Genomic DNA, 19274 nt, shown 5'->3' with positions numbered 1-19274 from the left:
CAGGGCCCGGCCTGTGCAGCCTCTCACCCAACTGAGGCCCCAGCACCCCTGCCCTGGTTCCTGACACAGAGGACTGGCTGGAAGAGGCGTCCTGGGCAGACACAGAGCTGCTTCTGGAATCTGAGTTCTCTAGGCCACCAGAAGAGTTTGTTTTACCCCCACTCTTTTACCATTTTCTCTTATTTTTTGTAATTGTTACCTATTTCTTGTCTTCATGGTGTGATGCATTTATTTATTTTATATGCTATTTGGCTGTGGTTTTTTTTATTTCTTAAATTTCTTTTCTTATACTTCATTTATTAATGGCATGATTCATGTTAAGTAATAACAAAGTAATTTGTATTTTAAATGGTGCTATTCCAATGAGCATGTAGTACATTCCTGATGCTGGGTAAGCCACACCACTATCTAGTTGCAGAGTTGTCACCCCACAAGGACAACTTGCACCGACAGTACTCCCTCCCCACGCCTCCTGCCCCTCGCAGCCCTTGATCTGCTTTCTGTCTCTGCTCCTTTACCTATTCTGGACATTTCCTGTAAATGGAATCTTATAGTAGGTGCCTTTTTGTGTCTGCTCACATACTTTTGTTTGTTCTTATGTGAAATAACATTTTTGTTATTTGAACGGGAAATCCCAGATGGATTAGAGATCAGATGTAAGAGAAAAGCCCTTAGTAAGTGTGTGCACCGTCTCGGGGTAGAGACCACTGTGCTAAGTGTGACCCCAGGGCCAGAAGCCAGTGAGGCAATGGCTGGCTCTTCCCAAACCAAAAAGGAGAAAAGTGAAGAAAGCTGAAAAGACAAACCCCAAGCTGGGAAGCAATCCTCACAACCGATGGCCCGAGAGAGGTCTCACACCCCTGTGGAGCCGACAACTCTTGAAAGTCGGGGTTTTCTAAAGGATCAGAGGGCAAACACATGTACTTCCAATGAGAGGCAGTGCACATGCCAGTACATGTCAGAGATGCGTGACCTCCCCGATGGGGACATACACACTGTCAACACTGGGGGTGAGCACTGTCACCATCAGACTGGCAGGCTTCTGGTCTGGTGGCGACCAGCCCTGGAGGCCCCAGCAGGTCCCCTGGAGAGAAGGGGTAAGGCCCCCGCTCTGGGAAAAGAGTGTGCTGGACCCACCAAAGTTCCACAGGTGCTCCCCTTCACCTGGCAGTGCCCATCCTCGCAGGTTACCCCACAGAAGTTCTTGCATAAGTTTTCAAAGATGTATTTTCTGAGGCTAACATTAGTGCACCAATGAAATAGCCAGGAATTGGGAAAAATATGCATGTCCAAGGAGAGGGGATGGGATCCGCCAATCCTGGTCCACATGGACGAGGAAATCTGAGCAGCTGCTAAAGTGGGTGCAGGGGTCTCCCTGTGCCAGCAAAGACCTGAGGGGTCCTCTCACTTGAGATACATGGACTGTTTACATCCAGGATCCCAGCTGTTAGACCTCATACATGTGATTTCCACAGGCAGATACTCATGAGTGAAAATGAGTCTGCCTGTTTAGAGAGAGATGAGACAGAATGAGAGAATCAGAGCCTGAGAGATACCCATCAGGCCACTCATGATGGTCACCTCCGGGGTGGGACTTACAAATCTCTTATCTTCTCCTGGAAGTGATGTCTAGGAAGGGGAGCCCTGACAGGGATGCTTTTCATATGTGTGCATGTAGTGTTGGCATGTGCATGTGTGTACAACTGTTTCTGTGCTCATGCCTACATGTGTGGGAGCCTGCAGGTGTTCATGTGTGTGTGTGTGTGTGTATGTGTGTTAGACAAGAAGGATTCTTAGGCTTGTGCTCTTCCCAAACCTCATATCCTTAGGGGCAGAAACTGCCAGTCAGTGTCTTTGATATTTTCTGTGTCCCCACATCAGAATTTCCACAGCCCTCACTGTGGAATATGGGCCATTTCAGATTTTCCACTCCCACCATCGTGCTAAAGGGAACATCTGTGTGCCTAAATATTTATTTATTTAAGGCAGGTCTCTAGAAATGGAGACTCTTTGTCCAATGTAAACAAGATTTTAAGGTGCTGGGGGCAGTTTCCTACATCCAAGGTCATCTTGCCCACCTTGAGCCTCAATTGAGAAAGCAGGGGTGCTGAGACATGGGGCTGAGAGTTCAGGGAGGGAGGGAGGAGGAAGGGCTAGGAGGGGAGGAGATGAAGATTCCTGGGAGTGACAAGCCCAGCTGGAAGGTCCCATCCATCCTGCCTGTGCTCTGCCCCATGATCCCCTTGCGTCCCCATCCCTAGCCCACACCGGCCTCGCCCTGCTCCATAAGTCGACTGAGCTGAGCAGCCGGGCCCTGTCATCCAGGACACAGGTAGGTGTGAGCCTGGGCATTCTAACTTGTTTCCTCTCCCTCCAGGTGCAGAGATCTTTCTTCTCAGGCAGGAGAGCAGGTCTGGGGGGGCTCAGCCAGTCACAGGGACCACTGTTGCAATAGCAGGACCCACTTAAGCTTGTGTGAGCTGAAGGGACCTTATAAGGGGCTTCATGGAGTGTGCCAGGAGGTCAGAACATCAGGCTTTGGGCTTTGTAGAAGGCCACAGAGCTCAAATCACAGAGGTCCTTCAGCAGTTACCTCTGCCCCAGCCCCGTTCCAGTCTTCAGTCCACAGACCCAGCACATCCAGCTTCTGTGAGGGGATATGGGAGTGAGCCCTCAGCTCCTTCAAAGTCAAGTCAGGTGGAGTCCATGTGGTCTGAGGCTGATAGGTGCAGCCATGGTCAGTGACATGTCTCTTGTCTGCCTAGAAATGCTACCCGCCCCCTCCCCTCAAAACAAAACAAAACAAAACAAAACAAAACAAAACAAAACACAGAGAACATAGATTGTGGAGGTGGCGACTTACCAGGCTCTCTCTGGAGGAAGAGAGAGAAGCCCCTGATGGTAGGGGAGCAGGAGAGAGGGTGAGGATGACATGTTTTTGGATGTCAGTCTTCTAACTGATTTTAAGAATTTCTTATTTAGCATTTGTGGATTTAATGATCCTTTTAATATATCCTTTTAGTTTTCAAGCTGTATGGAGGAAAATACCATATTTATCCCCTTATATATAACACCTTTTACAAATTCGTGGAATACAATATCTTGTATGTTATAAGCACACACAAAGAATAAAAGATGCCCGAGTAAATGAACATAAATTTATTTAACAATATACTCGAGTGTACATATTCCGAAAGAGTAGAATAAAGCAGTATGTACTACAGGTAAGACTTGAATACATTTAATGACATTTACTTAAATAGGAAAAGACAGATATATATTTTCAAATATCAGGACAAATAGATTTTATATGAATAGAAAAGGCCAAACAAAACATGATATTAGTCAATTTGATGTTATAAATTAATCATGCAAGAGTTTCTTACCAGAATGTAAGAGGATGGGAATGTGGGGACTCATGTAAATTGGATCCTGTGTCCAGATACAAGGGTCCCTCAAGGTGTCTGGGCATTGCCCTGGACATCACATCAGAGAGGATTCAGGTACTAGATGTGCGGTCCAGGGCTGCGCCCAGATTCAGGAGGGAGTATTCAAAAGTACCTGAACTGCTCAGGGGACAGGGAGAAGCCTTGGAACTTCTATCTAGGACATCTGTCTAGAACATTTCTATTTCCTCCCTAACCTTTTTTAAAAAAAATATATTTTATTGATTTCTTACAGAGAGGAAAGGAGAGAGATAGAGAGTTAGAAACATTGATGAGAGAGAAACATCGACCAGCTGCCTCCTGCATGCCCCCCACTGGGGATGTGCCTGCAACCAACGTACGTGCCCTTGACCGGAATCGAACCCGGGACCCTTGAGTCCGCAGGCCGACGCTCTATCCACTGAGCCAAACCGATTTTGGCTCTAACCTTTATTTTATTGAGTTACTCTTATTATCCACTTTTTAAAAATTTAGCTGAGATTTATACCCCTTATAAGAAAGATTTCTTTTACAAACCCTTTTCTAATCTCCCTTGTGTGTCCTCAGTGTGCCTGGGATGTGGCATCATCATATCATCATCATCATCATCATCACCATCATAGTTGTCATAATCATCTGGTACTAGTGTTTATTTAAATTATCAAGTCCCAGAAATTTTGCTCAATAATTTATATGGATTATCACATTTAGTTCTTACAATTAAACGATAATAGAATTGTAAGTATTCTTATTTAGACATGTACACAGTATGTTTCTAATATTTTTGACTTGTCTTCCCCTCTACATCTGTGAGCTCATTGAGGGCTTAGACAGTATATCTTTTATCTTGTATCTCTGCATCCCTGGCACTCAGAATGGCAATCATTACATGAAGCTTTACTCCAAATATTTGAATGAACCTTGGTTGAGTCTAGGTTGATCTAATTGCTGGATGTGGCTCTGTTATGATAATTTTTAAATAAAATAACTCTTGATTCTTATCATGGAAAACCAGTACATTTCTGGAACAATAATTTATTTTATTAAGCCCACTAAAATATTTGTCAAAATTAAATAAAATCTCCCTTGGGTTTTAGCTCTCTGTTCTGTATGTGTGTTTAATTCAAATGGGATGAAAGACTGATAATCATGGATTTCTGCTATTGAAGAAAATGGGATAAAGACTTCTTGGCAAAATAGTCACAGTTTTTCAACTTGCAAATTAAATTATAGTGTAGATTTGCTATCTTGCCCCCATTAACTTCTTGCCCTCCTTGGCTTTCTGAGCACCTTGGGGATCAGATTCCTGTGGCCCTGTAGAACAGGCTATCGATCACCCCTTTGCCTTGCCACTCTTACCTCTCAGTACAAATTGGCTTGTGTCAATTGGAGGTGGAGGATAATTAATTTATACTCACATTGAAATTAAATGCATTCTAAAAGGAGGCAATCACTTGGGCTTAGATCCCCGAGCTCTACCAATTTGGGGATGTGAATTCCTGAGCTAACATTCTAAAGTAGTAGAAATATATATATTACACATGTGTGAACCGGGGTGAGAAGGATTGGAAGGTACTATAAAATAGATTCTAATGGCGACCTTTCTAAAGTTTTTACACAGTTTTCATCATACTGAAATCACAAAGTTGAAATTAAACACTTTTTTAAGAAGGGAAGAGATATAACTATCTTTATTTACAAACTAGCTTTCCCGTTGCAGGAAAAATCCTGCAATAGGATTTCCTGCTGCACTCTACCCCCGCCTCCGCTCCTCCCTTGTTTGCCCGCCTCACCTTCTCCTCCCGCCCGCCCGAGTTTCCCGTCGCCCCCAGCCCCGCCTCCGCTCCGCCCTTGTCCCCCGCCCCACCTTCTCCTCCAGCCCGTCCGTGTTTCCCTTCGCCCCCGGCCCCGCCTCCGCCCCGCCCTTCTCCTCCCCCCCGGCCCCGCCTCCGCCCCGCCCTCCTCCTCCCCCCGGCCCCGCCTCCGCCCCGCCCTTCTCCTCCCCCCGGCCCCGCCTCTGCCCCGCCCTTCTCCTCCCCCCCGGCCCCGCCTCCGCCCCGCCCTTCTCCTCCCCCGGCCCCGCCTCCGCCCCGCCCTTCCACCCCCCCCCCCCCCGCTTGCTTGCTTCTTCGAAGCTTTACTCCCTTCTGCAGCTGTTGGCTTCTTTGGATGCTGTCTTGATATGCAAATTAGCCGCCATCTTTGTTGGGGCAATTTGCATACTCATCCTGATTGGTTGGTGGGCGTGGCTTGGCTGGTGGGCGTGGCTTAGGTGTAGCGAAGGTGCGGTCAATTTGCATATTTGTCTATTATTAGATTAGATTACATGATCTTGTATATAGACATTTCCAAAGAATCCTCCCTCTGCCAAAAGCACACACACAGCTTTATTAGACCTAATACATTCAGTAAGGTAACAGAATACAAGATCAACATTAAAAATTGTATTTTTATACACTAACAATGAACAATCCAAAATATTTTTTAAAATGCCATTTATAATAGCATAAAAAATAAGTGCTTAGTAATATATTTCACAAATTTAACCAAAGAGTATAAGACTTGTAACCTGAAAACTACAAAACACTATTGAAAACAAACTTTAGAAATCTAAACCTAAATAAATGGAATGATCTTAATTGTTTGTGGATTGGGAGATTTCTATTTTAAAGATGCCAGTACTCCCCAAATTGATCTACAGAGTCTTCATAATTTCTGTCAAAAACTCAGGTAGAAATTTTTTGCAGAAATTGACAAGCTAATCTTGAAATTCTTATGGTAATGCAAATGACCCACAATGGCTAAAAAAATCTTGAAAAAAGATAAAAAAAATTGGGAGACTTATACTTTTTAATTTTAAAACTTACTAGAAAGCTATAATAATGAAGATTGAGAGGTACTGGCATAAGGATATACACAACATTCTATGGAAATAATACACTTTTAAAATATTGAAAACTTCTTCAAACCCATGGAAATACTGTGTGAAACTATTGTTGCAGAACCTTAACATAGGGAGGGGTTGGCCCAAAAATAAATAGACAGACTGGGCAGGAGCATGTCTTTTCTATTATAACTATACTAGAGGCCTGATGCACAAATTCGTGTGAGGGGCTTGGCCCTCGTAGCCCCGGCTTTGTCCAGATGGTCTTCCGGAAGGTCATCCGGACGGTCGTTCTGCTGTTTGGTCTAATTAGCATATTAGCTCTTTATTATAGAGGATATTTTCTTTCCCTACAATATCTACAAGTGTATGTTTATAAGTCATTTCCAGTTATAGCCCTGAGGACATCACTACTTTAGAATCAAAGATGTTATTCTGAAATAAAGTGCAAGTCATAGAAACTATTTATAATATGCTTATAAACAAGTGTTTGCTACTTATAGTTCTACTTTCAAGCTAAAAAATATATTTGAAGCCCTGAGTCAATGATCTTGAGCAGAATGACAGGAGCCTCCAAGAAATAGGCAAGGCCATCCCAGTCCTCTGCGGGCCTTCGAGAAGCTTGTCACTTACCGCAATAGATCAATTAACATGCAATGAAGTGTCCGGGGGAAGTGATATTCATTCCCCACGCTAAGAGAGAAGGAGTGAATAGTTGTAATTCTTCCCGTGGGTTCATTTCTTAATTCATTCTGATTACAGCAGTGAAAATATTTTCAGAGTGTAAGGGATGTACCATTTCTCCAGAACCTTGTAGCAGTCCTCTAAACATATGCTTGTGGTGAGTCCCTAAAGTTCAGAAGACACCCTGAGAGTGATGCAGAGGGGAGTACTTAGGCTCCTAATGAAAAGCAATAACTTGTGCATCAGGAGTCCACTGTTGTTTTGGTCTTGTATCTAAGTTCTGTTTATCACAGCAACTTATTTTTTAAAAATTCTTTATTGTTGAAAGTATTACATTTGCCCCCTTTTTCCTCAACCAGCCCACCCCTACGCCCAGCCCCCAACTCAGACTTTCACCCCCCCGCCCATTGTCCATGTCCATTGGTTATGCTTATATGCATACAAGTTCTTTGGTTGATCTCTTACTCCCCGCTCCCCCCCCCCCCACCCCCATCGCCTTCCCTCTGAGTTTTGATTGTCTGTTTGATGCTTCTATGTCTCTGGATATATTTTTTGTTCCTCAATTTATGTTTTTCATTATATTTCACAGATGAGTGAGGTCATGTGATATTTATCTTTCGCTGACTGGCTTATTTCGCTTAGTATAATGCTCTCCAGGTCCCCCCATGCTGTTGCAAATGGTAAGAGTTCTTTCATTTTTACAGAAGCATAGTATTCCATCTATTCCATAGATGTACCACAGTTTTTAAGCTACTCATCAGCTGATGGGCACTTAGGCTGTTTCCAAATCTTAGCTATGGTAAATTGTGCTGCTATGAACATAGGGGTGCATATATCCTTTCTGATTGGTGTTTCTAGTTTCTTGGAATATATTCCTAGAAGTGGGATTACTGGGTCAAATGGGAGTTCCATTTTTAATTTTTTGAGGAAACTCCATACTGTTTTCCACAGTGGCTGCACCAGTCTGCATTCCCACCAATAGTGCACGAGGGTTCCCTTTTCTCCACATCCTCACCAGCACTTGTCATTTGTTGATTTGTTGATGATAGCCATTCTGACAGGTGTGAGATGATACCTCATTGTGTTTTGATTTGCATCTCTTGGATGATCAGTGACTTTGAGTATTTTTTCACAGGCCTCTTGGCCTTCTTTATGGCTGCTTTCAGGAAGTGTCTAATTAGGTCCTTTGCCCATTTTTTGGATTGGATTTTTATCTTCCTTTTGTTAAGTTGTATGAGTTCCCTATACATTTTGGAGATTAAACCCTTATCAGATGTATCACAGCAAATTCTTGGCTAAATGATGTTTTTGTTACGGAAGTAGCATGAATAGTAAGGACTATAGTATTGGTCAAATTTTTCAGAAGGAAGAAATGAAATGGACATTTGTCTTAGATGGGTGGCTTATTCATTTAGAGTAGAAGATATGTCACCAGAATTCTAGAACTTTTTTATTACTGACACATGTAGATTATTTAAAAGGTGCTCAAAAATATATTTTAAACATGAAAAAACTTCTATTAAGATCTAAATCAGTTCAGGTGATCTTCAGGAATCAATTATTTTCAGTCAGATTTCTCCCAAGATATGATTGCAAAGAATCTGCATATAATGGGCAAATTCAATAATCAATTCATTGAGCACCTGTGTGCCAGGTGCATTGAGGGTAATTGAAATAACAAAAACTTGGTGCCTGGCCTTACGTATTATTATTCAAGTACAAATCTTACTTGAAGAAGAGAATTCAAGGTAAGCCGTTTGTGTTTTTTTTTAAATTTCTTTATTGATTAAGGTATCACATATTTCTCCTCATCCCCCAATTCCCATCCCAAACCCCTCCCCATGCATGCCCCCACCCCCCTGTTGTCCGTGACCACTGGTTAGGCTTATATGCATGCATAGAAGTCCTTTGGTTGATAAGCCATTTGTGTTTTGTTTTTTTATTTTATTTTATTTATTTATTTTTATTTTTATTTATTTATTTTTACATTTGGATTTCTGTATCTTTTATTTATTTATTTTTATTTTGTTTTGTTTTTTTAAATAGGAGGCACAGGGACAGAAGGAAGCTTATAGAGAGACTATAATTGGCCTGATGACTGCGGAAAGGAGAATAAGTGGAGATTTTGCCCAGGGCTCCTGTGGTAGGGGAGTTGTGTTTGAGGAGGCTAACATTTCATGATGTCAGGTTGCCAAGAAATACTGGGTAGTACATTCTGATCTATCTAAGTGATAAAGTGATTCTTAGGCCTGATGTGATGGTTTCGTTTTCTTTGAAACATTGTCATCTTTTCTCTGGGGCCAGTACAGCCTGAGTGGCAGCATACAGCATACTAAGTCCTTTCCTTGTGCCTAAATGTGGAGGTAAAGAAAAGCTTTTTCAGAACCCAGATGGGAAGGTATTGTGTTCACAATTTCTGGAGGAAGAAATTAAATGAGTATCCGAAACTACCCAATCTGTTTAGCTAGTCTTTTAAAAAATATATATATATATTTTATTGATTTTTACAGAGAGGAAGGGAGAGGGATAGAGAGTTAGAAACATTGATGAGAGAGAAACATTGATCAGCTGCCTCCTGCACACCTCCCACTGGGGATGTGCCCGCAACCAAGGTACATGCCCTTGACCGGAATCAAACCTGGGACCTTTCAGTCCGAAGGCCAACGCTCTATCCAATGAGCCAAACCGGTTAGGGCCATTTAGCTAGACTTTTGATTTTTTTTTTTTTTTTTTCGTAAATGTGTTAGATAAGCACGTTAAACACTACAAAGCATCTCTAACAATCTAGGTACTAAAATGAGAAAGGTCCATATGCGCTCCTGTCCTTCAGGGTCAGCTAATATAAGTTAATAGCAAGCCCTTCACAAAGCTGCCTTCAGGCAGTTTACTCATATTGATCAGCATTTTGACTAAAATTTTATTAAAATGAAAATTCTAGAAGGCTTGGTCCCAAGGAAAAAAAAGGAAACCTAAAAACTTTTATGTAGAAATTGAAACTATAAAAAATAGTGATTTCTTGGACAAAGGAAGAGGAATTTTTAAATGTCATAATCTACATAAGTTTATGGGTTTATGAATCCACTATGAAATATTTATACATATATATAAATATATATATCCAAATATATATATCCAAACAGTGAGAAAAGGAGCTTCGTCATCTCTCTCATTTCTCTCTTCAGCTGTTGGCAGAGTGCCTGGCCCGTGAAGGGACTCAGTCGATGTGAATGATTAGATGGAATGAATGAATGAAGTGAGGTTTGATTTAAGCCCCTCTAAATTCCATATGTAAATGAAATTAGCTATTTTCCTGCAAGAGGAAAGACCAAAGGACACACAAGTTAATTGAAGTTCTCTTTGTTTGCCAACTTTTTAATTAATTGAAATCAGTATGATTCCTTGTCTTCCTACTACCTGAACAATCGCTGGCATATCCTAGTGCTAATTACTTGTATGAGTGAATGAATGTTCTAGTGAAACTAGACATTCTCACTATTTGCATTCACTATACTCTAAATCCACCCTTTTTATCTATTTCAAATCCGTCATTTTCTATGAAGACAGGTTTCATCTGATTCTTTAACTCATAGTGGTTCTCTTTCTTTGAACTTTGGTACATATCATCTTTCCAACTTATCTGGCTTTACATTTTTTATTGAAATCTAGAAATGGCAGAAATTTACCTTCATCTGTTTCTGGGAATTTATCGTGAAGGCAGAGTTAAAAATTTTTGGCAATCTCTTTTGGAAGATGCTCATTTCATTGTTTTTCAGAGTGAAGTTGCTGCATCCTGCTTTACCAGTTTGAGAGTACAAAGTAAGGTCAGAATTCCTTTTAACATTCACATCCAATGAATCTGAGCTGCTATCCTGTTTTCTCATCTCAGAATTCTTCTCCCAAGTTTAAGGTCTCAGGAATATTTATTTGGTCCATAGAATTTATTATAATGCCACTGAAAAAGATCTATAAAAATCCATTCACCTTATAAAAGGATTTATTCCTTGTGGCTGATATGGCTGTTACTGTGACATGGAGTTATTTCTGAAAATATGAAGTCCAAAATCAGGGTTTTTAACACCACTGGAATCACCATGGAAAACAAGGAAACGAGCTCTTGCCAACTTGGCAATTGTTTCTTTGTGTGCAGGGAGAGAAGATACGTTTTCCTATAATACGTTTGCTTCACATCAAAGTGGATGTTGGCCCCAGATGTTACAATTCTTAGTGGCCAGCTCATTCAGTCACACACCCAGCTCCTGGATTCAGGGCGCATCAGGAGTGGCTCCAGTATCAGCCAAATGCCATAGAAACAGCCCTTCTTTTCAACACCCTCGAGCTTGTGGTGGGGCCCATTTGCCAGTCCAGAGTATCACATGATTTTTCTATGGGTGTTCTCGTGGGGCACGGGCACTTTCCCATGATCTGGCTTTAGGCAGATCCCACTGGCATTAAACATCCCAGGGGATAGTTCTTCTTTTAGAAGACTCGTCGGCCCGTTGCAAAGTTTTAGAGCACCTGGCCTTGTGGGAGAGGAATTTTGCCTAATTCCACTGTATTTTAAGTCCTAAACACTTACGTATTTTTAAAATTTGCTATAATCTTGGGTAGATGTTTACTGTTTTATATTGTAAACCAAAGTATCATTCATTCTACTCTCTCCAAACCAAGGGTCTCTCTAAGATAACTGATATCTTCATGAAGGAACTGCTAGCATCTTTACAGGACATTTTTCTCTCTTAAAAATTACAGTCTGCTTCACTGGGCACACTGCTACACCAGCACACAAATGCAAATACTTCAAAGGTCCAAAAATAGAGTAATGACTAAGTAAACTGGTTGGTATTTTTATTCAATTGGATATTATGCAGACATTAAAATCGAGATTATGAAGAATACATAATGATATTTAATATGCTTATGAGTTATTAAATGATAGAAGCAGAGACAGGGCACAAATTTGTACACACACTTCTCTGTTTAATATGTATGTATCTATCTATGCCTATATCTAGTCTACAAGATATATTATGTAATCACTTTGCCATGCCCTTAATTTTTGGAAGGGCATCCAGTCCATTACTGGAAAGTCTTAGATGATCGAATACACACACACAGTGGCCAGAAAATGGTGCAATACCACTCGTTGCTTTTTCCTCAAGTCACTTTGAGGTCCATTATGAGTCCATTTGGATGGAGATCAAGGAGTCTCTTCTGTCTGGGCGGCTCACCTCTCTCCCTCCCTTAATGTACCTTTGTCTTTACCCTTCAGCTCTTCTTTCAGGGTTGGGCTTCTCTTTCCTCGTGGCCCTTAGGTCCCATTCCGTTTGTTTTTCATAAAGGTGGCATGTGCATGCGTGTTAACGGCGCATCTCAGTCCCACCTCATGGATAAGCATCCCAAGACCAACCAACTTTCCAGATACTAAGATGAAGGGGCCTCATGAAATGTAATTGTTCTCTTTGTTTCTCTTCTCCTGCTGCTTTGCTTACATGGTCTGGGTCCCATAATGATATGGCCACTTGCTTTTCTCCAAAAATGAGTGAGGCGAGAAGGAAACTCTATCTTCCTATATTCGGGGAGATGGCACTAGAAAGGAAACTTGCCAAAAGATTTATGGTGATTTTATTAGAGTGGCATACTGCATTTTGGTCAAACTCCCTCTCCTCCTCCATTTTTTTTGAATCCCAAAGTGCATATAATGGGTTATATTACTTTTACAGTGAGGAAAAATATAATAGAAAATTATAAAACATTAATAGATGAAGAGACTATTTTATTGATTAGGAAGTTGATTTCCAGGTCAGTTATATGAGGTGTCCAACAACAACTAGTGAGTGGCAGAACTGGGACTAATACCAAGGAGGACACATATTGTTTTGTAGGCAGGTGAGTGTTGATGACAAACCTAATTTCTTAAAATGGCCCTGCCATATCCCAGCTGCATTGCATAGGGGAGTCTTTTCCTCTCTCCGAGCCTCAGTTTCCTCACTTATAAAATGGAGATAACTGATTGGACTGTGATTTCCTTGTGCTTCACGAATGGTAACACCTGGGAAGTCTCTAGCACAGATACTGTCACACAGTAGCTAATTCTCCCCTTCCTTTCTGTTGTTTGCTACCTGGTGCAGAACATTCCTAGTAAATCAGCCAGTATCTTACCTTGAGCTACTATAACATATGCTTAGCACACAATACCTTGGGTTATAGGGTGAATTCTGTCTGCCACCAAAATTCAGATGTTGAAGCTCTAATTGCCAGAATTTAAGAATGTGACCTTATTTGGAGATAGGGACTTAAAAGAGGTAATTAAGTAAAATGAAGCCTATCTGACTTGTGTGCTTATAGAGAGAGGAAATTTGGCACACGGAAGACAGCAGGGATGCATGCCACAGAGGAAAGACCTTGCGAGGACACTGAGAGAAGGGGGCCACTGGAAGCCAAGGAGAGAGGCCTCAGTTGAAAACCAAACCTGCTGTCACCTTGATCTTAGACTTCTAGCCTCCAGAACTGTGAGAAATAAATTCCTGTTGTCTACGACACCCGCTCTGTGGTATTTTGTTCAGGCAGCTCTAGCAAAGTAATGAGCCTTCTTCCATCATTAAACAGAAGGGAAGCTGCTGGAGGGAACCCTGCTTTGCATTCCTTTGTAAGCAGCAGATGATCAATAATTTCTTGATGAATATCATGATTTTTATTAAGGTTAGAAACTTTGTTTTATATTTCTTTTATGTCTCCCATGGAGGTCCAGCTCTTGACGTTACTGAGAACTGTAATGTGATAATGAGGATTATATATGATCTTTTTTCTCTTTTGCAAATAGTAACTAGAATTGTCTTTTATGAAGTCATTGGAATAAATGCAATTAAAGTTGGAAAGATTATTCCTCATTGCCTGTCTAGACATAGTAAGAGGGAATTAAATCTTCAAATGTAATTTCTGAAATTAAGATTAATGACCAGGAGTGCATGATTCCCTCATGTGCTGATGACCTCATGTTGTTTGAGACCAAACATGGGGCTTCTCACTATCTTTGTATTAATATAATGACTATGATTAGGTTATCTTAAATGTAGTCAGGATATAACATTAACATGTCTGTGTTGGAAGTTTGCTTTGTATTTTTCAGAGGATCTAAAACAGGCAATCATATAAGAGAAAGTCAAAGGATTTTTTACTGAGTTTTAAAATTACATTGCATTCTAATTTTCTGGATTATGGAAAATGTGGGAGAAAATGAGTTATCTTAATTAACTTATTGAAGGGACATCAAGGGATTAAAAAATTTTATAGGATTTTCAATGTTTGCCAAGTTTAAGAGCTCAAAGGAAAATTTACTGATAAATGAGAAATGCTCTGAACAGTAAGATAGCAAGTTTATTACTGGGAAAAATTCAGAAAACAGTGTTTAAGGTGTGTGTGGGGGGGGCTACTTCTTTTTGAGCCAACATGGCCTTTACATATATATACCCTCAGCACACCTATGTACACATACAATATACACACAAGGACTATTTTTCTAATGTCTTGTCATTATCATAATTTGCTGACTAACCTTTGGATGTTAATTAAGACCTCTGGCCCTAGTTCATACATCTCTAATCTAGAGAAACTCTAAAATACCTTTCAATTCTAGCATTCTATGATTCTGCTTTATCAGGAGATATGAAAACAACAGAGGGGATGAAAGTGATGTCACTTAGGGAGGCTAATGGCCAGGCTGGTTCTGTTGACTCCTAAAGACAATCTCTGCAGACGGGCAGTGTCGGGTTGTTGAGCTCAAATACTAAGCTTTAGGCTTCAGGACAACAGGGTGCTGTTCTGTGCTGAGTCACCAGAACGAGGAGCATGTCTGCAGCCCGTAAGGCAGCTGATGTGTTTGTTGGATGAAGGAACGGTTTAATGTTTCCAGTGCTGCTTGGATCTTTATGATCTATTATGGTGTAACCTGTCCATATTTTTAGGGGCATGTTGACATACGTCTACTCAATTATTACACATCTGATCAGAGGATTAGAGGATTATAGTCACACTAGAGGCCCATTGCATGAAGAGATTCGTGCAATAGGCCTTCCTTCCCTTGACTTCCAGCACCTGTTTTCCTCAGACACCCGGGACCCAGGCCTTCGCTCCGGCCGGAGTCTGCTGCCTTCGTCTTTGCTGCAGACTCCGGAGTCTGTAGTCTTGTCTTCGCTGCAGCACTCTGCTCCTATAGATTCCTTTGACCCTCCCCCTGCACCGCGCCCCCCCCCCCCCGCCCTCCCTCTCATAGCAGGCATCCTGCCCCACCTGGCCACTCCGTGCTTGGAGCAGCTGGGCGGCTGCCATCTTTGGCCTTCTAATTTGCATACTCACTCTGATTGGCTGTGGGCGTAGCCAAGGTACGGTCAATTTACATTTGTCCATTATTAGGTAAGATGCTGCTGCTAAACTGAACACAATGATCTGAAACAGCAGCAATATTTTAAAGAGTATTTTGTTGCTGAAACCGGTTTGGCTCAGTGGATAGAGCGTCGGCCTGCGGACTCAAGGGTCCCAGGTTTGATTCTGGTCAAGGGCATGTACCTTGGTTTCGGGCACATCCCAAGTAGGGGGTGTGCAAGAGGCAGCTGATCGATGTTTCTCTCTCATCGATGTTTCTAACTCTCTATTCCTCTCTCTTCCTCTCTGTAAAAAATCAATAAAAAAAAATTTATTTATTTTTTAAAAAAGAGTATTTTGTTGCTTTCTTCCCATATGGAAATGCAATAAACTTTGCTTTGTCCCTCCTTTTCATCCTTTCCTTTGTCTCAATTTTAAGTTTTTGTCACAATCTACTGTCATTAGGGAAAAGATATATTCTCTGAATATAAATTCCATGATGGTAGGGGCACACTGGTTTTGCTTTTTTTTTTTTTTTTTTCATGCACCCAGCAATAATGACATACAAATGTATTTATTAAATAAAAGAAGGAGTGCTGAAATTTATAACCACAGAAAGGGCAAATGGTATTTGGCTCCCTTTTTTATTAGTAGTGGACAGGATAGCCTGGGAAGGATGAAGTGATGCATGTATGTATATGTGTCTATATATATGTGTATGTATTTGCATTTATAACACAGCAGAAGACATATACTGATACTTTTGTTTTAACAAAAAATAAAAACTCTGTATGTGTGATAATTTTCTTGGTCGAGTTCAAGGGAGGATGCTGATGAGCGGAAAAAGACAAAATTAAAAATATTTGAATTTCTAGCCATTTTTTTAAAAAGTCCAGTTTACTTAAAAAGAGAGAATATTTCAAATCTTAGCCATTTGACAAAAATAAACTAGAGACACCAAAAGTATGGATTGCCTACAACATGAGTGTTCTAGCAGGTGGCTTAGCAGTGCCCTTCTCCCCCAGTCATTATCACCCCATTTCACGGGGTGTCTCACTGTGGTACACACTTTCTCTGACTCAGGAGCCTGATGTAGCTGAAAAGCTATGTAGGAACAATCATCAGAATGAGAACCAGCGCAGCATCCTGACCCAATAGGGATAAAGAGGAAATCAGCTGCCTAATGAAGCTCTTTCTGTGCCCCCTGCCATTGTGAAAAATAGAGGCTCCAGCATTTCATTATAAATCTGTGTGCTTCGCTTCTCACTCTTCTTTGGTCTGAAAATCAAAGGCCATTTCTGTCAGATCTCACCCTTGGAGTTCTCATCTTCACTCTTGCCTTCAACTATCACCTCTATGTAGATATCTCCCCAAATCTGTATTTCAAGTTGCATCTCCTTCAGCCCTTGCTACAAGCTGCATCTCAGTGAAACAATGTTTATTTCTTAATTTTCCCTACTTTGACCTCATAATTGCATATTTGAAGAAAGGCGAAGTCACATACTGTATTTCATTCTTTTTCCCCCCTCTTAAATCGTTAAACCTCAGAGACTGGACTTTTACATTTTTCTTCTTAACAGATTTACAGGGGATTAAGGCATTTTTTTTTTCTTTTTTTATGAGTAGGGAGTATCAGCCATTTTCTGGTTTCCTTTTTTACTTTCTGTATAAAAGCACTGACATGTATGTACATAGCTTTAATGTTGAGACTACAGCATAAAACTAAAGTGATTTATCCCTTCCTTGAATTTGACTCTGAAAATAACTTATATTGACATTGGGGACTTCAGCTCCTCATCTTTGTAATCGGCTGGCGATTTAAGACATAGAAGTAGCTGCAATTGAAAAAAAAATTAATAATGTAAACAAAAGTAGCTCTTTTTAACACCATTCAGGAATACATTTGCAGTTTATATTCCAAGAGCATGTTTTGATCAAATATATCTAGGCATTATTTCTATGTCTCAGAAAATCTTAAATATTTATATATGTTTCAGAAATTATTAAGTTTTATAAAATACAACTTAGTCATTCCAGTCTTATATCAACACTGACTGAATCCTGGCTGGTTTTCTCAATGGTCAGAGTGTTGGTCCGTGGACCAAAGTGTTGTGAGTTCGATTCCCGTACCTCAGTTGCAGGTTCTATCCCTGGCCCCAGTCAGGGTGGGAGTGGGAGGCAACCAATTGATGTTTCTCCCACCTCTCTCTCTCTCTCTCTCTCTCTCTCTCTCTCTCTCTCTCTCTCTCTCTCTCTTTCTCTTCCCCTCTCCCCTTCCTTCCATTCTGTCTAAAAAATCAATGGGAAAAATATTTTCAGGTGAAGATTAAAAAAAACAAAAAGACTCACTGAGATATCTCCCTGACTTACCAAAATCCCAGATTTGAAATCAAGTTTTATCTATCCATTGATTATCTATAAGATTTGAATGATCCATGGTGCTGGAATTTTGCTTCTGCAAGGAATAATATCCTTCTGGAGAGGCCTATCACATTTGCAAGGTGGTTATCTCCAGCACAGCTATCAACCCTCCATTAATCTCATAGTAATACTGGAAAAGGAGGCCATGAGTTTGTCTTTGTAGCCTTGGATATTCTAGCAGTGCATTTCCTCTCCTATAGCCATATGAAGATCATCTCCATCATCATCTCTATACCATGAGCATTTAAGATTCCAGGTTTATTTTTGTCTAACTTTATGGTTCCTCTCTACTTCACTAGGGTTGATTACATGTTCTATTTCTTTATGCAATATGTCACTATGGCATCTCTCCATGAAGTATTTGCATTGAATCTATGTAGCATGAGTCCCTCTTGCCATGTAGTTTGACCCTTGTAACCAACAGAAACTTATAAAACTTGCCTATGGGTTAGCTAAACAACTTATAGATTTTAACTATAAAATATATATTTTAAAACTCTTAGATTTTGAAACAAAAATCATTAAATTTATTAAAACCAATTTTAGAATAATTTCATGAAGATGTTTGACAAGAATGTTTGGCAGTATACCCAGTGAGAGACCAAAGTAAGGAATTCCTCTATGTTGCTTTCTTTGGAACCTCAGACTTTCTCTCTTGTGTTATATTTAGAGGTGTGGCATGTCTCATTTTCTGCTTCTGTGCCTCACTGTGCTTCTCGTACTTATGGTAATCCAGTTAAAGTGTTAGGCCAGTGTGAAGAGAACCCCAAGTTCTGACCTGAGTAAACAACTCACAGCAGTGTGAGACCCCTGTGCGGGGCCCCTCTCATCCTGCTCTTCACCAGTTCATTCCTGACATCAGACACAGAAGTCAGTGACACTTTTTTTTCCTCAGGAAAGTACTTCTAAAAACTTAACCCAAAAGTGTTTTATTAATTAAACCATCCTGGAAGTGACTAGGATGTTGGTAATGTAACCAGATTGATCAGATGGTAACAGCTGCCAATTAAATTTAAATAAATTCAACTCAATAAGGCCAATTCTATCCATTTAAGGCCATTTCAACACACATCTACTGAGCACCATATATCCAAATACTACATTAGGTTCTGAGTCTACAGAGATGGGTGAAATACATTCACTATGCGCAATCTAACAGTGAGAGTTAGCACACACCCAAAATAAATTGCCCTGCTGTTCAGTAAGTAGTATAATTGAATTATGAATACAATGCTGAGGTAACCAGAGGAGGAAGGGCTTAACTTTGAAGGGGGAGCTATGGTGAAGGGATTCTCAGCAATGCCCCTGGAAGCAATGATACACCAAACAGGATTTTGAAAGATGACCAAGAGTATGTTAAGTCAGGGTTGAGTCAAGTTTAGTCTGAGGGAAGATTATTGGATACCTCATGTCCTTGGATAGGATCTTATGCATACAATACTACTGATTTTGATTGTTTTTACACATTTTTTTCATTTATCTATTCAAAGAGGAATATTTTT

General features: G+C 40.6%; 1 non-coding gene across 1 annotated transcript; it reads right to left on the bottom strand.

Annotated features, from left to right (window-relative positions):
- Positions 1 to 940: 940 nt before the first annotated feature.
- On the bottom strand, positions 941 to 1014 carry MIR9318A (microRNA mir-9318a). The gene is given in 1 exon segment (NR_129073.2): positions 941 to 1014. It is a non-coding gene; the product is annotated as a microRNA mir-9318a (primary transcript).
- Positions 1015 to 19274: the final 18260 nt, after the last annotated feature.

This window comes from Eptesicus fuscus, chromosome 15 (assembly GCF_027574615.1).
Source record: "Eptesicus fuscus isolate TK198812 chromosome 15, DD_ASM_mEF_20220401, whole genome shotgun sequence".
Taxonomy (NCBI): domain Eukaryota; kingdom Metazoa; phylum Chordata; class Mammalia; order Chiroptera; family Vespertilionidae; genus Eptesicus; species Eptesicus fuscus.
Note: the sequence above shows the minus strand (reverse complement) of the source record. Positions and strands in the feature narration are given on the sequence as shown.